The sequence below is a fragment of the Lepidochelys olivacea genome (assembly GCF_965140295.1).
Source record: "Lepidochelys olivacea isolate rLepOli2 genome assembly, chromosome: 2".
NCBI classification, from domain to species: Eukaryota; Metazoa; Chordata; order Testudines; family Cheloniidae; genus Lepidochelys; species Lepidochelys olivacea.
In genome coordinates this window covers 208,774,769-208,795,207 of record NC_140412.1, presented here as the reverse complement: position 1 = coordinate 208,795,207, position 20,439 = coordinate 208,774,769, and the positions used below count along the sequence as shown (strand labels likewise).

Here is a 20,439-nt window from a genome sequence, read left to right as displayed (position 1 = left end):
AGGGAGAGAGACCGAGTGTCTACCCAAGAGAGGTGATGTCTAGGAGCTGGAAACCTTAAGTGGGTGCCCTTGAGGGACCATGGAGCATAGTATGGGAACTAGAGGTGTGGGGGGTGCTGCAGCACCCTCTGGTTTTACACGGGGCTTCGGCTGACAGCCCTGCGCCCAGGCTCTGCTCCTCCTGACCCCGCACTCGGCGTTCCGGCTGCTAGCCCCACACCCGGGGCTCCGCTCCCAGCCCCACATGCAAGTCCCGGCTGCCAGCCCCACACCCAGGGCTCCGCTTTTTGCCTTGGAAGAATTCAAGGAATTTGCATGCAAACAGGAGTTTGACCACCACACCTCCTCCCTGGCATACCCACAGAGTTAATGGTAAATTGGAATCAGCTGTGAAAACAGTTAAGAGGCTGTTGCACAAAGCTGTTTCTGCTGGTTCAGACCTCTTGTTAGCATTTTTGGCACACAGGAACACCCCTTCACAGGGGTGCCAAAACAGTCCAGCACAGGCACTCATGGGACAAAGGACCAAAATCCTGATAGCAGTGATGCCTGTTGCAGCCAGAGGGATGGAGATGGCAAACAATCTGAGAAAGCAGGTACTAGAGTACAACAGGTCAGTCTACTGGCCCTGGAGACAGGCACTCCTGTGAGGAACCAGCCATTACAAATACCAGGAGTGGACTAAAGGAGTCATGGGGGGTGTAGTGGCACCCAAGATGACTACACAAGAGATACAAGTGAGCTAAAGGAGCAGAAGCCACTTACAAGCTAGCAGACATGGTACGCAGAGAGAGCCTACAGAGATCACCAGAGAATGGAAAGACAGAAAACCATCCAGAGGCCAACCCCGCAGGGAGGGAGGAAACGCCACAGAGAGAGTTTGCTAGACTGGAGACAGGTGACAGGGAGAAAGATAGGTCACTCCCTAGTTTGGTCTCTTCAACAGGCAATCACACCATCTCAAAGACTATGTAAACAGCTGAGTCTGTGGTAAAGACAAGACTCCAACACGGCTACATAATAGCAACCTCTGGCCAAAGGGATACAAGGTGGGGGTTTGGGCATCAATTTATTTGTTTTTAATGCTTATATTAATATATTTGTAAGATTGGGAAGATGTATCATGATCAGTGGAACTAGAGTCACAGGGCCAATGTTCTCTGGAGAGACTATTATTGGGGGCAAACCAGTGGAACAGGGCACATAGGGAGTTAGGCTGGAAGCAACTCTAGGATTACCATACATCTGTATTTTCCCAGATATGTCCGGCTTTTTGGTTCTTAAATTGCCATCTGGGAGGAATTTTTAAATATCTAAAAATGTCTGGGATTTTGCCGTTATTATTTTTCCCCAAAGAAGAGTTGATCATTCAAGAAAGAGAGTGAATGTTGATTATTCGAGAAAGAAAGTGAATGTTGATCATTTTAGAGAGTGCCCGCTTTTCCCCCCTAGCTCCCAGCGCTGGCGCTGCTAAACAGTTGTTTTGCACGGTGGGGAGGAGGGGGAACGCGGCACAATCAGAGGAGGAGGTGGGGCGGGGATTTGGGGAAGGGGTCCAATGGGGCAGGGAGGGGGCAGAGTTGGAGTGGGGACTTTGGGGGAAGGGGTTGGAATGGGGGCAGGGAAGGGGAGGGGAAGGGGTGGAGTTGAGGGGGGGCCGGGAGGGAGGGGTGCGAGCAAATTCCCCTCCCCCCGTGGAGTGTCTTCGTTTTTGAATGTTCAAATATTGTAACCCTTAGCAACTCAGTCACATGGACAGAGCAGTCCACAGGGCTTAGTAAAGTTCTAGCATTATACTTTATGAATGAAACAACAGGGAGGGAATGAGTAAAGATTTGGGAGCTTTTTTCACCGGTATCAAAGGAATTGACTGGTGCTGTGAAAGCGACAAACTTGGGTCCAGAGGAGGGCAGGTAAATAGCTTCTCGCTGCACAAGAGCCCCCTTCTGGCTGATCCATGGAGAAGTCTTATTCACCTCAGAAATGTTATATGGCCAACATTTTCAACATGGCTTCTAATTTGAGGGGCCTCAGATTTTGGGTGCTCATTAGGCTCAAGATGACTCAAGTTGGACTCACAAAACTAGTGGATACTTGAAAACGTTGGCCTACATAAGCAACTAGAGGCTTGCTATGGAGTATGGACAAAAGAAAGCTAGTCTTTAAAATAGGGGATTCAGAACAATAGGCCAGTGTTCCTTGAGACTCAACATTTTAACTAGGAGCAAGCATAGTAAGGGAGATAAGCTTATATATCTGGAGGGAAGGCACAACACACAAAAGGAGGAACGAAGGAATATTATGAAGAAGAAAGGCCAGTTGTGGTAGCAGACTGTGTAACACTGCAAGAGGCAATGTTGTTTAGTGGTTAAAACACACAAATGTGTCTGAACTCTGCTCCTGATTTTCTCACTGACTTACTGTGAGATCCTGGGCATATCACTTAACCTCCCTGTAGCACAGTTTGGCCATCAGTAAAATTCAAATACTTTTTGTCAAAAATACTTGTTCTCATTGAATATTAAATTCATGTCAACATGTAAACGTGTTTTTGAGATAGCTGAATGCAAAATGTGTCTTATTTTTAAGGGAAGACTCTTTTTTTAATCATGCTGCATAACTCAAAAGGGCTGACCAGAGGCCAAGTTACTGTACAAGTTACTATGGACAAATTAAATTCTATCAAAAGTAGGTTCCATCATGACACATCAGAGGTAACAATATCAGAAGACATTTTAAAAAAATCAGATCCATTGGAGGTTAAAATTCAGCCAGTTCAGAAGCTCCATAAACAAACTTAGAACCTAATTCTGCACTGGGATTCACTACACTGCACACTTCTTTTGGTGGCATGTAGTGTACATACCCATGTAACCTCGCTAGCATGGGTATAAAGAGCAATGTAGATGGTAAAGCACAGCTTAGGTGAGCAGAGTAAAGCCACACCTGAAGGGTGTGGGCATGTAGTTGAATACATACCCTACATGGCTTTCTACTTGCCAAGCTAGGCTTTCCCATCCATACTGTTATTTATAGCAGTGTAGTAACCTGCTGCCTCACCGCTGCTGGAGTCTTTCCCTGAAAAAGACTCCGGCAACAGGAAAAGGCTTTAGTGCAGGGAAAGGCCCTGGCAGTGGAGAAAATCTCCAAGAGTGGACGAAGGCTTTGGCAGAGGAAGGGAGCGGGGGAAGGCTCAGCCTCTGCTTCCCCACTGTCAGAGCCTTTCCTTGCCCCAGTGAAAGGCACCAGCAACGGGGAGCTGCTGAAGCCTTTCCCCCAGTGCCTCACCTCTGCCAGAGCCTTTCACTGACACATGTACCTACACACCACAGGGTGGACACAGTGTGCTTTCCACTGCGATATGTAGCTACACATATACTACACACCACCGAAAGTTGTGCGCGGTGTAGATGTAGCCTTACTGTCCTACTGACTTCACCCAGGTGCTGGAGTCCACACTAGTGACTCTGACTCTTTTATATTCAAAGTTCAGTTACATATTAAAAGGCAGGCAAGTGATTGGAACGTGACTGGATGAAGTAGAACACAAAGCTCCACGGAGAGAAAAATAAATGAAAAAATTTGTAAAAATCTACACTGCCTAAGCCAAATATCTTATAACTAGGTTAAAAGAATCCACTTCAAAAGAAGAGGTGGAGACTTGAAAACTGTATGGAAAAGTCCTATAGAATTCAATAGGATGGAAGATAATAGGGTTCTGGAGAAACTAAACAGAATTCTGTATGCTTGACTTTAAAAGGGCTATACAATTTGGTACAACATTGTCTCCATGCTATAAAATGTTATAGTCTGGTTTAAACATTCTATAGGAAGCTTCATTCTTTATGACATTCTATAGGGCTTTTCCATAAAGGATAACCCACCAAACTGTAGTCATTTAAGAATGCTGGGATTACAAGTAACAGGAGCAAGAAGCTGTGTGGCAGGTCAAACAGACAGAAAGGGCTAGACCCTTGCAGTTTTGGGAGAGGGGGAAAAAACTACATTTTTATGTCTCAGCTACATTGACAGTTCTGGCCATATACTGTTCTTTGAGGTGAAGAAAAACACTTCTCCATGGATCAGCCAACAAAGAGCTCTTGTGTAGCGAGACACAATCTGATTGGCTCAGTCCCTTGCCAAAAGGGTTTGCCTCAAAGTAAATACAAAAAAAAAAGTGAGCTGTTTGCTCAAACTCTGGAGACACCCCTTAACACAACTGGCTCCTTCCAAGTCTCTCCCCAGTCTTTTGGGAAGACTCCATATACGTCCACCCCAATTTCCTGGCAGACCTTGCCAGAATCCCAGGCTACTGGCCCAGCTACCCTGGGAACTGCAATTCCCAGTAGCCTCTGAGCTAATTTTCTTCCTCACTGCTGAGGGGTAGGGCCCTACCAAATTCACAGCCATGAAAACCACGTCATGAACCAAGAAATCTGGTCTTTCGCTGTGAAATGTGGTCTTTTGTGTGCTTTACCCTTTTTACATTTACATCCTCTATTTTAGAGGTATTATTCCTGTAATTGAGTGGTACTGGTCCAGGAGAGTTCTCCTAATCATCAAAGGGTCAGAACACCTTGCTACAGAGGCAAACTTTTTTTTAATTGACTGTTTGAAAAATTGCCCTATAGAAAGTGGGTCTGTCCTATACCAAGTAGCAGTCATCGACTCATAACATCCCAGTACTGTGATCAGGCAAATATGCAGATGGCATAATGGGGGAAGATTTCTTGAGCTCCATTCCCTCCCTTGAGCACCAGGCCCACTGTTGGTAAATTACTTCCAGATCCGTTGGGATGAAAGGCACTAAATAACATGTTGGTTATTTATTTTCTCTCTGTGTTAGCATTTTCAAAGGCCTAGAGAATGCCAGTGTCGCAGAAGAAATAATGAAAACACAAAAGCAACTAAGATTTTTCTCAGGGTCACCATGACCTGCTTACAAAACAAGCACCATCCAATGTAGATTAGCAAGGTATTTCTACATATCTCATTTGGCTCTACTGCTAGAATGCTTGTGTGATAAATGGGAGATACAGAAGTACTTCATGCTCTCCAGAAGGTCCCAGGGTTTCCCCACAGTGACTTCATGCAAAGTGTCTTTATGTCCTTGTTTTATGTTGTGCAGGAGAAATTTTCTTAACAATTGACATATTGTAGTTCTAACAGTCTGGCCAAAATGAACTGAAGGAAGGCAGAGTTTGGTGCTCTGCTATAGTGTAGGGTTATCAGAACATCTTCATTTGCATAACAGAAATGTTGCTATTCTGATGCATATTTTTTCACCTATTGTGGAATGTTATGCTCTTATCTAACTAATAAAACAGAGCAGAACTTCATTAATCCATACTCCAATGAACTTCATATTTTGTAACCTGCAGAAAAATGTGGCGGTCCCTCTCTCACCCTATAAAGATTTAATAGCAGACACTATTCTAAAGTCTCATCATTAAAATTTAATTATTTTACAAAATATATTATGTGGTACCATATTTACTAGTACATAAGGTCATCACTAAAATGTTGACACTCATTGTCTGAAAGTAATTAGAGCCACTGCAGTATTACAAAAAGAAAAGGAGTACTTGTGGCACCTTAGAGACTAACCAATTTATCTGAGCATAAGCTTTCGTGAGCCAGTGCTCACTTCATCAGATGCATACTGTGGAAAATACAGAAGATGTTTTTATACACACAAACCATGAAAAAATGGGTGTTTATCACTACAAAATGTTTTCTCTCTCCCCCACCCCCCACTCTCCTGCTGGTAATAGCTTATCTAAAGTGATCACTCTCCTTACAATGTGTATGATAATCAAGGTGGGCCATTTCCCGCACAAATCCTGGGAGACAAGCCAGTCCTTCCCTACAGACAGCCCCGCAACCTGAAGCAAATACTCACCAGCAACCACATACCACACAACAGAACCACTAACCCAGGAACCTATCCTTGCAACAAAGCCCGTTGCCAACTGTGCCCACATATCTATTCAGGGGACACCATCACAGGGCCTAATAACATCAGCCACACTATCAGAGGCTCGTTCACCTGCACATCCACCAATGTGATATATGCCATCATGTGCCAGCAATGCCCCTCTGCCATGTACATTGGTCAAATTGGACAGTCTCTACGTAAAAGAATAAATGGACACAAATCAGATGTCAAGAATTATAACACTCATAAACCAGTCGGAGAACACTTCAGTCTCTCTGGTCACGTGATTACAGACATGAAAGTTGCGATATTACAACAGAAAATCTTCAAAACCAGACTCCAGCGAGAGACTGCTGAATTGGAATTAATTTGCAAATTGGATACAATTAATTTAGGCTTGAATAGAGACTGCGAGTGGCTAAGTCATTATGCAAGGTAACCTATTTCCCCTTGTTTTTTCCTACCCCCCCCCTTCAGATGTTCTTGTTAAACCCTGGATTTGTGCTGGAAATGGCCCACCTTGATTATCACACACATTGTAAGGAGAGTGATCACTTTAGATAAGCTATTACCAACAGGAGAGTGGGTTTGTTGGGGAGGGTGGGGAGAAAACCTGGATTTGTGCTGGAAATGGCCCACCTTGATTATGATACACATTGTAAGGAGAGTGATCACTTTAGATACGCTATTACCAGCAGGAGCGTGGGGTGGGGGGAGAGAAAACCTTTTGTAGTGATAAACACCCATTTTTTCATGGTTTGTGTGTATAAAAACATCTTCTGTATTTTCCACAGTATGCATCCGATGAAGTGAGCTGTAGCTCACGAAAGCTTATGCTCAGATAAATTGGTTAGTCTCTAAGGTGCCACAAGTACTCCTTTTCTTTTTGCGAATACAGACTAACATGGCTGTTACTCAGAAACCTGCAGTATTACAGGTATTCCCCACACCACTGTGCAAATGCTACTTACTTTACATTTGCAACCACACTGTACTATGAAGTTTTATGAATAATTAAATCCAAAGTACAGTTGGCAAAATAAATGAACAAACAATGTTTTATGATGCATTATGCTTATGGGTTTTTTTGTGTGTGTGTGTTTTAAACCCTGTTTGTTCATTTTTGGCTAATTCACAAAATTCAGTAACTTGTAATAGGTTGTCATTAGTGTAAATTAGTAAAATCGTGCTGGAGTCATTAATCTGAGAAAAAGATGCATAAATGCAAGCTAAGCTGACTCGTTTTGATTTGGCTCTTGCAAACGGCACTGAATTGGGGAACTATATGTTCGAAGTTCTTGGGAATCAGAAGACACTTAGATACCATGGTGATAGGTGCTGTGTAATAGTCAAGATTGGGGGACCTGTAGCGCTAAGTGCAGTCGCTGACCGAGTTTACAATCTAATCTAAAACAAGGCTCAACAAGAGGCTGTAACAGACAAAAAGGGGAACAGTGATACTAACTAGATAGATACACAACAAAGGAATATAGAGCCTCACATCTAAATTGTAACTTCAAATCCATCTCAGATCAGTAAAGTCCAAAAGCTCTGATCAACCGATTATCATTCACTGGCCTCTCTGATGTGTCTCAGATGCTCCCACTGCTGCTGTAGTTTTAGATCTTTCCTCCTCATCTACAGGATATAGGTTGACAACATTCAGTTTGCTAAACACAAGAGATCGAATTATGATCTATTACGCTGATACAATCCCACTGAAATAAAAGGGGTTACAGCAAAAGAATATGGCCATTGTATTGCCAAACAATCCTTAGAAATGTGAATCTATCACAGTGTGGTTATTTCAGATGCACACTAGTATGGGCTCCAAAATGTTTGCAAGTATTATTTATCCCACAGCAGAATGCTGAGTCTACAAACTGCTTGGGTGGCACCAAACATTTAATGATAATGGAGGAGTTGGGGTGAGCAAACCACGGAGACCTGCTCACAGTTCATTAGAAATGAAGGTTAGGATAGTCACGGTTCAGATGGCAGGGATTCTACTGTATTTTGGGCTATGGAATCACCCAATTCTCCATTTCTGCAACAAAAACTTCTGTGCTTTCTCTCAAGCTGCCCTTCATGTTCACAAGTTGGAAAAGCTCACAGTCAAAATCTGTAAGTCACTATCCTGTCTTCCTACTAGTCTTTCCTCAAAACTCACCTCTTCTGGAATGCATGGAATGAAGTACAACCTGATAATGGCTAGGCAGGTGAAGAGCAGTTATCATTACTACTGGACAGCTGGGACTTGTGTACATCCAACTATTTGTCACCTCATCTCTCCCACCCCCACTTCTTGTTTCTTCTGTTATGTTGTGTCTCTTAGACTGTACGTTGTTTGGGGAAAGGACTGTCATTTATTATATGTTTGTACAGTGCCTAGCATAATGGATCCAATGTGGTTGAGGCCTTTAGGTGCTACTCCAACACAAATGTTGTTAATAATAAATAATGCTAATTAATAATAATAAAGCATTAATAGGTGAATGCCCATCTTGAAAGAGTGTACATTTAAAATAGCAGAAAGTGAGTGAAATAAAATGGACATGACTCATTTTGTCAGGGATCTAGATTGTTCTTTTTTGGGAGAACCTACTTCAAAAATTTTCATCCACATATTACAGATGTGGTGTCCAGGCTAGACCTGGACAAAATTTTTTGAACAAAAATTTTTTTCACTGAAAAATGCATACTTGGGTGAACTGAAACATTTTGCTAATTCCTGTAGAATCCGCTGATTTGTTTCAGCTGAAAAAAAATTCAGAACATGGTAAACCTTTCATTTTGTCATTGTTGAAATGAAATGTTTTGTTTTCCGTTCAAAATGTCTTTTCATTTAAAATTGTGCTTCACTTATACTTTTTTAAAAGGGTAAAAAAAACCCACCTAAAATGAAACAAAATATTTTGTTTTGGGTCAAATGAAACATTGTTTTTAGACCAAAATAAATTTTCTTTGACTTTTTCATTTTGCTGAAATATTTTGGAAAAAATTGTAATTTAGGGTCAACCTGATCTTTTTTTTTTTTTTAATTCAGTCACTGAACCAGTAAATTAGCTATTCACACAGCTCTTCTCTAGGAACTTGCCAGCTATTTTCAGGATACATCCAATCAGCCACTGATTGTTGTTCGTACTATCCTAGTGCCTAGGAGCCCCAGTCAGAGACCAAGACCCCATTGTGGAAGGCAGCGTACCAACACGGAACAAAAAGATCAATCCTGCCCCAAAGAGTATAAGACTAGGGATAATAGCTGGGTACAGACAGACCAGGGAGAAAAAGAAAACAATGAGATAATATTGGGCAGCATTTGAGGAGGGATTCGAAGGTGGCTAATGAGGTAAATTAGTGGATGTTTACAGGGTATAACTCCCAAGTATGAGGGGCAGTATGGGAGAATGTCAAAAGGTGTTTGTTTGAAAATTTAACAAGTAGGCAATGGAGGCTGACTTCATGAGCCAAATAGAGGTCAGCATCAATGGGTCAATAGCAAATGAAAGTGCGGATTGACCATGAAGGACCTTGGAAGTAAAGACAAGCAGATTATATTTGATGTAATAAAGGGGGAGTCAGTGAAGGGATATGTCAAGGTTCCTTCCCCACTCTGAACTCTAGGGTACAGATGTGGGGACCTTCTTACCAGCTTAGGTTAAAAACTTCTCCAAGGTACAAACTTTGCCTTGTCCTTGAAACCTATGCTGCCACCACCAAGCGTGTTAAACAAAGAACAGAGAAAGAGCCCACTTGGAGACATCTTCCCCCAAAATATCCCCCCAAGCCCTACACCCCCTTTCCTGGGGAAGGCTTGATAAAAATCCTCACCAATTTGCATAGGTGAACACAGACCCAAACCCTTGGACCTTAAGAACAATGAAAAAGCAATCAGAATCTTAAAAGAAGAATTTTAATTAAAGAAAAAGTAAAAGAATCACCTCTGTAAAATCAGGATGCTAAATACCTTACAGGGTAATAAGATTCAAAACACAGAGAATCCCTCTAGGCAAAACCTTAAGTTACAAAAAGACACAAAAACAGGAATATACATTCCATTCAGCACAGCTTATTTACCAGCCATTTAAACCAAAGGAAATCTAACGCATTTCTAGCTAGATTACTTACTAACTTAACAGAAGTTCTGAAGAGCATTCCTGACCTGGTCCCAGCAAAAGCATCACACAGACAGACCCTTTGTTTCACCCTCCTCCCCTCCAGCTTTGAAAGTATTTTGTCTTCTCATTGGTCATTTTGGTCAGGTGCCAGTAAGGTTATCCTAGCTTCTTAACCGTTTACAGGTGAATTTTGCCTGTGGCCAGGAGGGATTTTATAGTTCTGTATACAGAAAGGTGGTAACCCTTCCCTTTATATTTATGACAGGATGCAAAGAAAGGACTAACATGGTCAAAACGACAGGCTAGGAAAATGACCTTGGCAGAGCATTCTGAAGGGATATGAGTGGGACAAGACTGCATTTGTCAAGTCCAGCGAGAAGAATGTTGCAGTAAGTGAGACATGAAATGATGAGAGTTTGGGGCACTGGAGAAAATATAGACTTTCTTTAAAGTCTCCAAGGCAACGTGTAATTTTTTTTCTAGCAAAGAAATCTCTTGCCATTCTTTTTATATCTGAATATTTCAGAAAAATAACCTGTTGCTCATAAGATAGCTCTTGATCACTTAAGTTATCCTTTTTACACTTTTAAATAATCATTATATTTTGCATTTCAGTGGGACTTGCTACTTTAGGAGGCCAGTTCTGCCAATGAGACTATTTACAGAGTGAAATGCTATTTAATGCACCAGGTTGTAATAGGACCATGTGATGGAACAGTATTGGGCCAAGAAGGCTCCAATCTTCAGCAGCTGCTGGGCATGCTCTCTATAGAGGATCTGCTTAAAAGGGAATTCTGGCAGCCCAGCACAGGGAAGCATGGAGGAGAGACTGGCTTCAAGAAAGCAGACAGGCTGTAGCCACTGAGGCAGAGCAATTTACAGGGAAAAGACTGGGACTGGGAGTAAGACTAGGCTGGGATCCCACTCCCCCTGACTAAGTGGGGGACAATTGGACACGGAGAGTGAGCTAAAAAGCATCCCCACCAGCCTCTTCAGCTGAAGCCCTGAACTACCGAGATGGTAAGCAGAAGGCTGGACCATGCCCCAAATTGAAGGGAAACAGGGAAGGTAGGAAGCGGCTTAGGGGAGGCTTAGAGAGGCAATCAGAAGGAACTGAGCCACCCCTCCCCTCTCTTCCCTTGGGCCCTGGGCCAGATCTGGTGGAGAGGGAGGGCCTGGGTCCCCCACCCTTCCCTCTTCCCCCTGCTTTCTGAGAGATCCTGGACTCTGGGGTGGGGGGGGAGGGGCGGGAGTGATGAACTGTGAAGTGGCTGCCAGGCCCCCAGACTGCCTGGAAGAGTCAGAGAGACTGTTTGGCTGCAGCCTGACCAAAAGTCCTGCTGGCCCATAAGCAAAGCCTGCTACAAAGTGGTGGTGAATGTGGGAACTGTATAAAGGATGAGTAAAAGGTGGATTTGGACAAGCCATTGAAATGGGTTGTGGAACAACAACAGCAGCAGCAGCAGATCCAGTTACCCTAGTAGCTGGTTGCCCAGCAACACCAGCAGCAACAACTCATCAAGGAATTAACAGCCAAGCAAAGCGACCAACAGCAACATCTTGTGCAGCAGATGGACACACTGTTTCACTCGCAAGCTATGCTGGGGAGTTCGGCAGCAGGCAGCTCTAGCCCAGGTCTGGACCTGAGTCCTCTGCTGAAGCTAACAAAAATGGCACCAGGGGACAACCTGGAGGCATTCTTGGTAACCTTTGACAGTGTGGCCTTATTGGCTTGCTAGCCTGCAGAGAGCTAGCGCCCTGCTTGACAGAAGTGGCCCAGATTGTGTACTGGGGTCTCGATGTGATAGTTGCACCCTCGACTGAAGGTGGCCATCCTAGACATGTTTTGATATTTCCACCGAGACGTACCACAAGCAATTGGGGGGGGCGGGGGAGAAGAGGTTCACACCCAGGCCATGACCACAGGTTGTGGCCCAGTGCCTAAGCGAACATTGCTTGTGGTGGCTCCAGCCCAGCAAAAGTAGGGAGCCCAAGTAGCCAAAAGAATTGTCCCAGAACAGTTCACACAGATTCTCTCAGCTGGAGGATGGGAATGGGTGATGTACCACTCTCCTGAAACCCTCTCTGAGGTCATAACCTTGGTGGAGAAATACCAGTTCCTCACAAGGCCCAGAGCAGAAATCTTTTGGGCCAGTCCAGTCCCACCTCAACTAATCCAGGCAACAGAAGAGACAGCAAGAAAAGGGTGGGCCAGAAGGACCAGGCTATCTCGGCCTAGCAAGGATGTGGGGGAGGCAGATCAAGAATGGCAGGTGGGCATGTGCCTCCATCAGGACCAGGACTTAAGAAGTGAAGGGGACCAAAGGGCAAGGTCCTCCCTGAGGCCAACAGAAGCAGCAGGAGACTAGATGGGGCCTGTGACACCCTGGCACCCCAATATTCACCACTGTCATGTAATTAGGATGTGTTTTGTACAAAGTATGCCTTGTGAGATATCATTCTAAACATCTTGATCTGCTAGACATTAATATCTCATTGGATGGTATGTGTTATCGTAGTATGTGAAGTTATGGAGTTTGGCTATGTATGTGATACTGAAACATGTTGTGAGGTTGAAAACACCCACAAGCGGCCTTTCAGGTACAACAGTAAAAAGGCCAAACAATGTTAATGGCTCATTGAAGAAATTCACAAAAGCCCAAGGATTACCCCATGAACTGTGTACAATAGAAACCTCTCAGAGATAGCACCATACAATGGGAAATGTTTGATCCAGCAAAAGAGCTTTCCAGCAAGAGGGAAGAAGATATAAAAGGGGGACAATGACATCATGGGTGAACCTCACTCCCCCTACAACAACACACCTGGAAACACCAGAGGAACAAAGACTGAACTGTGGGAAGTGATGGTCCCAAGCTAGAGGGATTTCTAGCTTGTGTATGAAAACCTGAAAAACCCAAGTTGCAGAGCCAAGACTGCTTGTGCCTTAAGAATCTGCCAGCCTGTTTATCACTCAGGATGAGGATTTGCTAAGTCATAAGTGCTACCTATCTAGTGTGTTAAGCTCAGTTTGTGGTTTTGTTTTTTACTAGGTAATCAGCTTTGATCTGTTTGCTATCATTAAGGCTATGGTTTAGGCACGAGTATTTTTAGTAAAAGTCACTGACAAGTTGTGACATTATTAATATGAACTGGGACAGTATAGATCATTGTTGCAACCACTGTTATATATTTGCAGCAAATATTATACAAAGGATGTTGTGTAAGGTGTCTAAGGAAAGGTTATGATTTGCTGATTATGATTATACTATCTGTATGGTTGTATCATTTTTGTAGTTGAAGTTATGAATATTGGCTATGTATTTGTATATCAATGTGTTTTGATTCTAAGTAGCCTTAGTAAAGCATTTGGTCAGCTTCTTGAGAAAGGAATTTGCAAATTAAGTGCCCAATCAAGAAACACTTAACTGACAATGGACCTTAGGAGACTCCAATCCACATAGGAAGTCTTCCTGGGAACGTTTAAGATAGCATGTGAGCAATGGCTGCCTCCTGTAAAGAACTGAGTCATGCATGGACATGTGATTTGCCCATGTGACTCCAAACTTCATTTTGCTGTAATTTTCCACAGTAAGAACAAAGAGGTGTCCTTACCCTGGAAGAGACTATAAAAGGTAGCTGCCTCATCTCCACCTTGTCTTGAATTCTGCTTCTTTCCTCTGGATGGACTTCACTACAGACTGAAGCTCTGAAAAAAGGACTAAATGACCCATCCCAGCTGTGGATGTACTCCAGAGACTGGATTTGAAGTTATAATCTGCAGCTTATTCCATCACTGCTACAAGCCTGAACCAAGAACTTTGCCATTACTGTATGTAATTGATTCCATGTAACTAATTCTAGCTCTCATCTGTATCTTTTTCCTTTTATGAATAAACCTTTAGATTTTAGATTCTAAGGATTGGCAACAGTGTGATTTGTGGGTAAGATCTGATTTGTATATTGATCTGGGTCTGCGGCTTGGTCCTTTGGGATAGGGAGAACCTTTTTTCTTTCACTGGGGTGTTGGTTTTCATAACCGTTCATCCCCATAACGAGTGGCACTGGTGGAGATACTGGAAAACTGGAGCATCTAAGGGAATTGCTTATGTGACTTGTGGTTAGCCAGTGGGTTAAAACTCAAGTCTTCTCTGTTTGGCTGGTTTGGTTTGCCTTGGTGTGCAAAGGAACCCCAGCCTTGGGCTGTAACTGCCCTGCAGTTAAGCAATTTGTCCTGAATTGACACTCTCAGTTGGGTCCCACCAAGGCCAGCCTGGTTACACAAGTCATAGGCAATAACCAAAAAGTCATCCATCACTTTTACTAAAAACACCCCTAACTAAATCTTTGGTGCTGTGTGGGGGAGGTTGCTCCAGTGGAGCTGCTGCTGGGGGTGGGTGTGCTCCAGTGGTTGCTGATGCTCCTGGAGGTGGGGGTGACCCAGGGCCCTGTCACCATTTGCCACTGCTCCAGGCAGGGGGCAGCCCATGGCCCCGCCGCCACCACTGCTGCTCCGGGTCCAGTTGCCTGGGGCCACCGGAGCAGCGGTGGGTGGGGGCTGGCGGAACCATGATGAAGGATCTGTGTGGCAGTAGCCCTAAATCTGGCATATCTGGTAATAATTGGGTGAGATTGGTGGTTTTCTTAGAGACCTGATGCAGTCTGAGAATGGGGAGCCCCTGCATGTGACTGACAGTGACACTGGAAACAAGGAGACAGCGGAGCCGCAAGCCTTAGCAGGCAAAGGCAAGGAGGAAGACCCAGGACAAGGAGCATGCCCCCTCCCCCCCCGCAGATGGCACCTTGGCTGTAATGGGACAGACTTTCCCCAAGGGGGACAAACAGAAGAAATTAAGTGAGCCGGCAGTGACCAACATATTTTTGGACAACATGGATTTTGTTGAAGAACAAAAAAATGACTCAACATTGGGATGAACCTATGAACAGCTCACCTGGGTCAATGGTGAGGTGGTAGAACTTCGATTCCAGAAACAATGGCCCCACTTCAAGCTAGAGAAAATATAGAGAACAGAGAAGGACCACCAGACAGGAGATGTTAAAATGCAATTGCTTGTTCCAAAGAAGTACCTCAGGGAAATACTATGTCTGGCATGTCACCCTGTGGGGGACACCTTGGTCAGGGGAAAATTCTCAACCAGGTGACACTTTGTCCACCAGGAGGTACAAGAGTACCGTGCCTCCTGCCCAGAATTCCAGCGGGCAAGTCAAGGGAAGGTAACCTGGACCCCACTGATACCCCTCCCTGTGGTAAGGGATTACATTTGAGGGGATCAGTCTGGACATAGTGGGCCCATTGGAAAAGAGTGCAGCTGGATTCTAGCACAGATTAGTCCTATTAGTCTATGCCACACGGTACCCCGAGATGATTCCACTACACTCCAGAAAGGCAAAAACCCTTGCCCTGGAGCTCATGAAAGTGTTTGCCCAGGTGGTGTTCCCTGGGGAAATAATCATAGATCAGGGCACCAACTTTATGTCCCATCTTATGAGGGAACTGTGTAGCTTGTTGATGCTAAAAGCTGTAAGAACATCAGTGTACCACTCCCAATTCTATGGTCTGGCAAAGAAATTAAAGTAGGCTGCAGAATTTTGTAGCTTTGGAAGCCTGCCCCTGGGACCAATTACTTCCACCACTCCTGTTCCCCATCCATGCAGTCTGTCAGGCATCGACAGGGTTCTCCCCATTCAAATTACTATACAGGAGACAGCTGAGGGGAGTAGTAGACCTCCTTTGGGAGACATGGGAGGAACTAAATTCCAAAGCTATGAACTCAGAACAATACATGCTATAACTAAGAGAGAAGTCAAAGGCAGTAGGAGAGTTTGTGAGAGAAAATCTACCCAAGGCACAATGGGGCAAGTGCAAGTGTACAATAAGGGAACCCATGTCCAGGAGTTCCAACTGAGGGACTGGATGTTACTCCTGCTCCCCACCTTGGAATCGAAATTTTGGCTAAATGGCAAAGCCCCTTTGAAGTGATCTGATGAATTGGGGCAGTAAATTATGAGGTTCATCAACCCAGCAAAAGGAAAGACATTAAGATGTACCAGGTCAACCTGCTAAAGGCCTGGAAATATTGAGAAGGGCTCCTGCTAATGCCATATCCTCCAGAACGCAGGCCTCAGGCTTCCATAGCCCCCAGCTCTGAATAAGTCCTGGTCGGAGAAGACCCTGCAGATGTAGCAAAAGTGGCAGATCCAAAAATTTGCCCAGTCCTTCTTGGCAGTCTTTTCCACAGTTGCAGAACAAACTCATCTAGTGTTCTATCACATAAAGACTGAAACAGGGAAAAAGGTAAGCAAGAACTTTTGGCCATTGCCGAGGCGCATATGGGAAACAGTATAGAATTAACTGCAAGCTATATTAGACCTCAGGGTAGTCGAGGAGTCACATTGTGAGTGGCAAAGCCCTATAGTGTTGGTACCTAAACAGTACAGGTTGACCAGATTCTTCAGAGACTTCCAGAAGGTCAGTGGGGTATCCAGATTGGAGGCCTACCTGATGCTGAGGGTTGACAAATTGTTAGAGAAGTTAGGGGCCGCCAAGTATATCTCCACTCTTGACCTAACCAGGGGTCACTGGCAGATCCCCTTGATTCTGGAGTCCTGAGAAAAGACAGCCTTCTACATTCTGTTTGGCCTGTACCAATTCCAGACAATACTTTTGCCCTACATGGAGCAACAGCCACCTTCCAAAGGTTGATGGACAAGGTGCTTCAGCCTCATGATCAGGATGCAGCTGTGTGCATCGATGATATCGTTATCTACAGCAAGTCCTGGGGGGAGGGATAGCTCAGTAGTTTGAGCATTGGCCTGCTAAACCCAGGGTTATGAGTTCAATCCCTGAGGGGGCCATTTAGGGATTTGTGGCATAAATTGGGGATTGGTCCTGCTTTGAGCAGGGGGTTGGACTAGATGACCTCCTGAGGTCCCTTCCAATCCTGATATTCTATGATTCTATGAATGAGCATTTAAAACATTTTGCAACAGTCCTCAGGCCCTCCAGAAGTGCTGGACTTACAACTAATCCTGCCAAGTGCTGCCTGGCTAATTGAGAGGTGATGTACCTGGGGTATGCAGTGGGGAGGGGGCGCCTATGCCCCTTTGTGGTAGGACAGGTCCAAGCTCTGGTGGAATGTACTGCACGCACCACAAAGACTGTCCATACCAGGACAAAAAGTGGTCTCTTTTTGCACCACAGCCTTCAAAAAATTAAAAGATCAACTAACTTGGGAGCCCATCCTGTTCCACCCTGATTTTCTAAACCTTTCATCCTGCAGATGCCTCCGATATCAGCCTTGGAGCCATGATTTTCCAAGAGGTGGAGGGAGAAGAACACCCAATCCTTTACTTTAGCTGGAAATTGTTCCCCTGGGAAGTGGCATACTCAGTGATAGAGAAGGATTCCTTGGCAGTAAAATGGGCGCTTGAAGCAGTCTGCTCTTACTTATGGGGCCAGCCATTCCATCTCATGATGGATCATGCAGCGCTTCAGTGGCAGAACACCACAAAAGACCATAACTTGAGGATTATGCTCTCATACCTCTCACTGTACCTGTACAAGTTTGAGCTACTGCATTGAGTGGGATGTGACCACGAGAACATGGACTTCTTTTTGCGGGACAGAGGAGACCTATCCATACAGGCCGACCCTGCAGCACTCAGCCTGAGAGGATAGGTGTGTGATGGGGCTTACAAACCCCACACTATGGAAAAAAGGAGTGGTGCAACAGTATACGGCCAAAAAGGCCCTGCCCCTAAGCTGAGCATGCTCCCTATGGAAGGCCTGCTTAAAAGGGAGCTCTGGTAGTCCGGCAGGGGGGAGCATGGAGGAGAGATTGGCTGCAAGTAAACAGGCAGGTTGCAGCCACTGAGGCAGAGTAATCTATAGAAGTGGTTTTCAAACTAGGGCCGCCGCTTGTTCAGAGAAAGCCCCTGGCAGGCCGGGCCGGTTTGTTTACCTGCTGGGTCCACAGGTTTGGCCGATCGCGGCTCCCACTGGTCGCAGTTCGCCACTCCAGCCCAATGGGAGCTGCAGGAAGGGCGGCCAGCACATCCCTCGGCCTGTGCCGCTTACCGCAGCCCCCATTGGCCTGGAGCGGCGAACCGCGGCCAGTCGGAGTCGCGATCGGCTGAACCTGTGGACGCAGCAGGCAAACAAACTGGTCCGGCCCACCAGGGGCTTTCCCTGAACAAGCGGCGGCCCTAGTTTGAGAACTACTGATCTATAGGGGATGTACCGTGATTGTGAGTAAGACTCGGCTAGGATCGCCCTTCCCTCTGACTAAGGGGAGGACACACACAACTGGACTCCGAGGCTATGTCTACACTATGAAATTAGGTCAAATTTATAGAAGTCGGTTTTTTAGAAATTGTTTTTATATAGTCGATTGTGTGTGTCCCCACACAAAATGCTCTAAGTGCATTAAGTGCATTAACTCGGCGGAGTGCTTCCACAGTACCGAGGCTGGTGTCGACTTCCGGAGTGTTGCACTGTGGGTAGCTATCCCACAGTTCCCGCAGTCTCCGCCGCCCATTGGAATTCTGGGTTGAGATCCCAGTGCCTGATGGGGCAAAAAACATTGTCATGGGCGGTTCTGGGTACATGGCGTCAGGCCCTCTCTCCCTTCCTCCCTCCATGAAAGCAACAGCAGACAATTGTTTCGCGCCTTTTTTCCTCAGTTACCTGTGCAGACGCCATACCACGGCAAGCATGGAGCCCGCTCAGCTCACTGTCACCGTATGTCTCCTGGGTGCTGTCAGACTTGGTACAGCACTGCTACACAGCAGCAGCAACCCATTGCCTTGCGGCAGCAGACACTGCAATAGGCCTGAAAACCATCCTCATCGTGTCCGAGGTGCTCCGGGCCGCCTTGGTAATGTTGGTCAGGAGCGCCTGGGCAGACATGGGCCCAGGGATTAAATTAGGAGTGACTCAACCAGGTCATTCTCTTTAGTCCTGCAGGCAGTCCTATTGTACCATCTTCTGCTGGGCAGGCAGGAGATGAGGATGGCTAGCAGTTCTATTGCACCATCTTCACCGAGCAGCCAGGAGATGTGGATGGCTTGCAGTCCTACTGCACCGTCTGCTGCCAGCCAAAGATGTAAAAGATAGACAGAGTGGATCAAAACAAGAAATAGACCAGATTTGTTTTGTATTCATTTGCTCCCCCCTCCCTCCCTCCGTGAAATCAACGGCCAACAATCATTTTGGTGAGATCTGTCAGGGGCACCTTGGAAACTTTAATGGAGATTCAGTCCTACCTGAACTACCAGACGAAGGGATAGCTTAGTGGGTTGAGCATTGGCCTGCTAAACGCAGGGTTTTGAGTTCAATCCTTGAGGGGGCCATTCTGTGTGACAGTTGTTTTTGTTTCTCCTTGATGTATAGCCACCCCCTTTGTTGATTTTAATTCCCTGTAAGCCATGTCGTCAGTCGCCCCTCCCTCCGTCACAGCAATGGCAGACAATTGTTCCGCGCCTTTTTTCTGTGCAGACGCCATACCATGGCAAGCATGGAGGCCGCTCAATCACTTTGGCAATTAGGAGCACATTAAACACCACGCACATTATCCAGCAAAATATGCAACACCAGAACCTGGCAAAGTGAAACCGGGCGAGTAGGCAACGTCAGCACGGTGATGAGAGTGATGAGGACATGCACACAGACTTCTCTCAAAGCACGGGCCCTGGCAATGTGGGCATCATGGTGCTAATGGGGCAGGTTCATGCGGTGGAACACTGATTCTGGGCCTGGGAAACAAGCACAGACTGGTGGGACCACATAGTGTTGCAGGTCTGGGATGATTCCCAGTGGCTGAGAAACTTTCACATGCATAAGGGTACTTTCATGGAACTTTGTGACTTGCATTCCCCTGCCCTGAAGCGCATGAATACCAAGATGAGAGCAGTCCTCACAGTTGAGAAGCGAGTGGCGATAGCCCTGTGGAAGCTTGCAACGCCAGACAGCTACCGGTCAGTTGGGAATCAATTTGGAGTGGGCAAATCTACTGTGGGGGCTGCTGTGATGCAAATAGCCAACGTAATCAAAGATCTGCTGATATCAAGGGTAGTGACCCTGGGAAATGTGCAGGTCATAGTGGATGGCTTTGCTGCAATGGGATTCCCTAGGGAACCCATATCCCAGTCTTGGCACCGGAGCACCAAGCCGCCGAGTACATAAACCACAAGGGGTACTTTTCAATAGTGCTGCAAGCACTGGTGGATCACAAGGGACGTTTCACCAACATCAACGTGGGATGGCCGGGAAAGGTACAGAACGCTCACATCTTCAGGAACTCTGGTCTGTTTCAAAAGCTGCAGGAAGGGACTTTATTCCCAGACCAGAAAATAAACGTTGGG

General features: G+C 45.6%; 1 long non-coding RNA gene across 1 annotated transcript; it reads left to right on the top strand.

Annotated features, from left to right (window-relative positions):
- Window positions 1-459: 459 nt before the first annotated feature.
- Window positions 460-13,975, top strand: LOC311517245. The gene is made up of 3 exons (XR_014710642.1): window positions 460-596; window positions 10,322-10,445; window positions 13,649-13,975. It is a non-coding gene; the product is annotated as an uncharacterized lncRNA (long non-coding RNA).
- The last annotated feature ends 6,464 nt before the right edge of the window (window positions 13,976-20,439 follow it).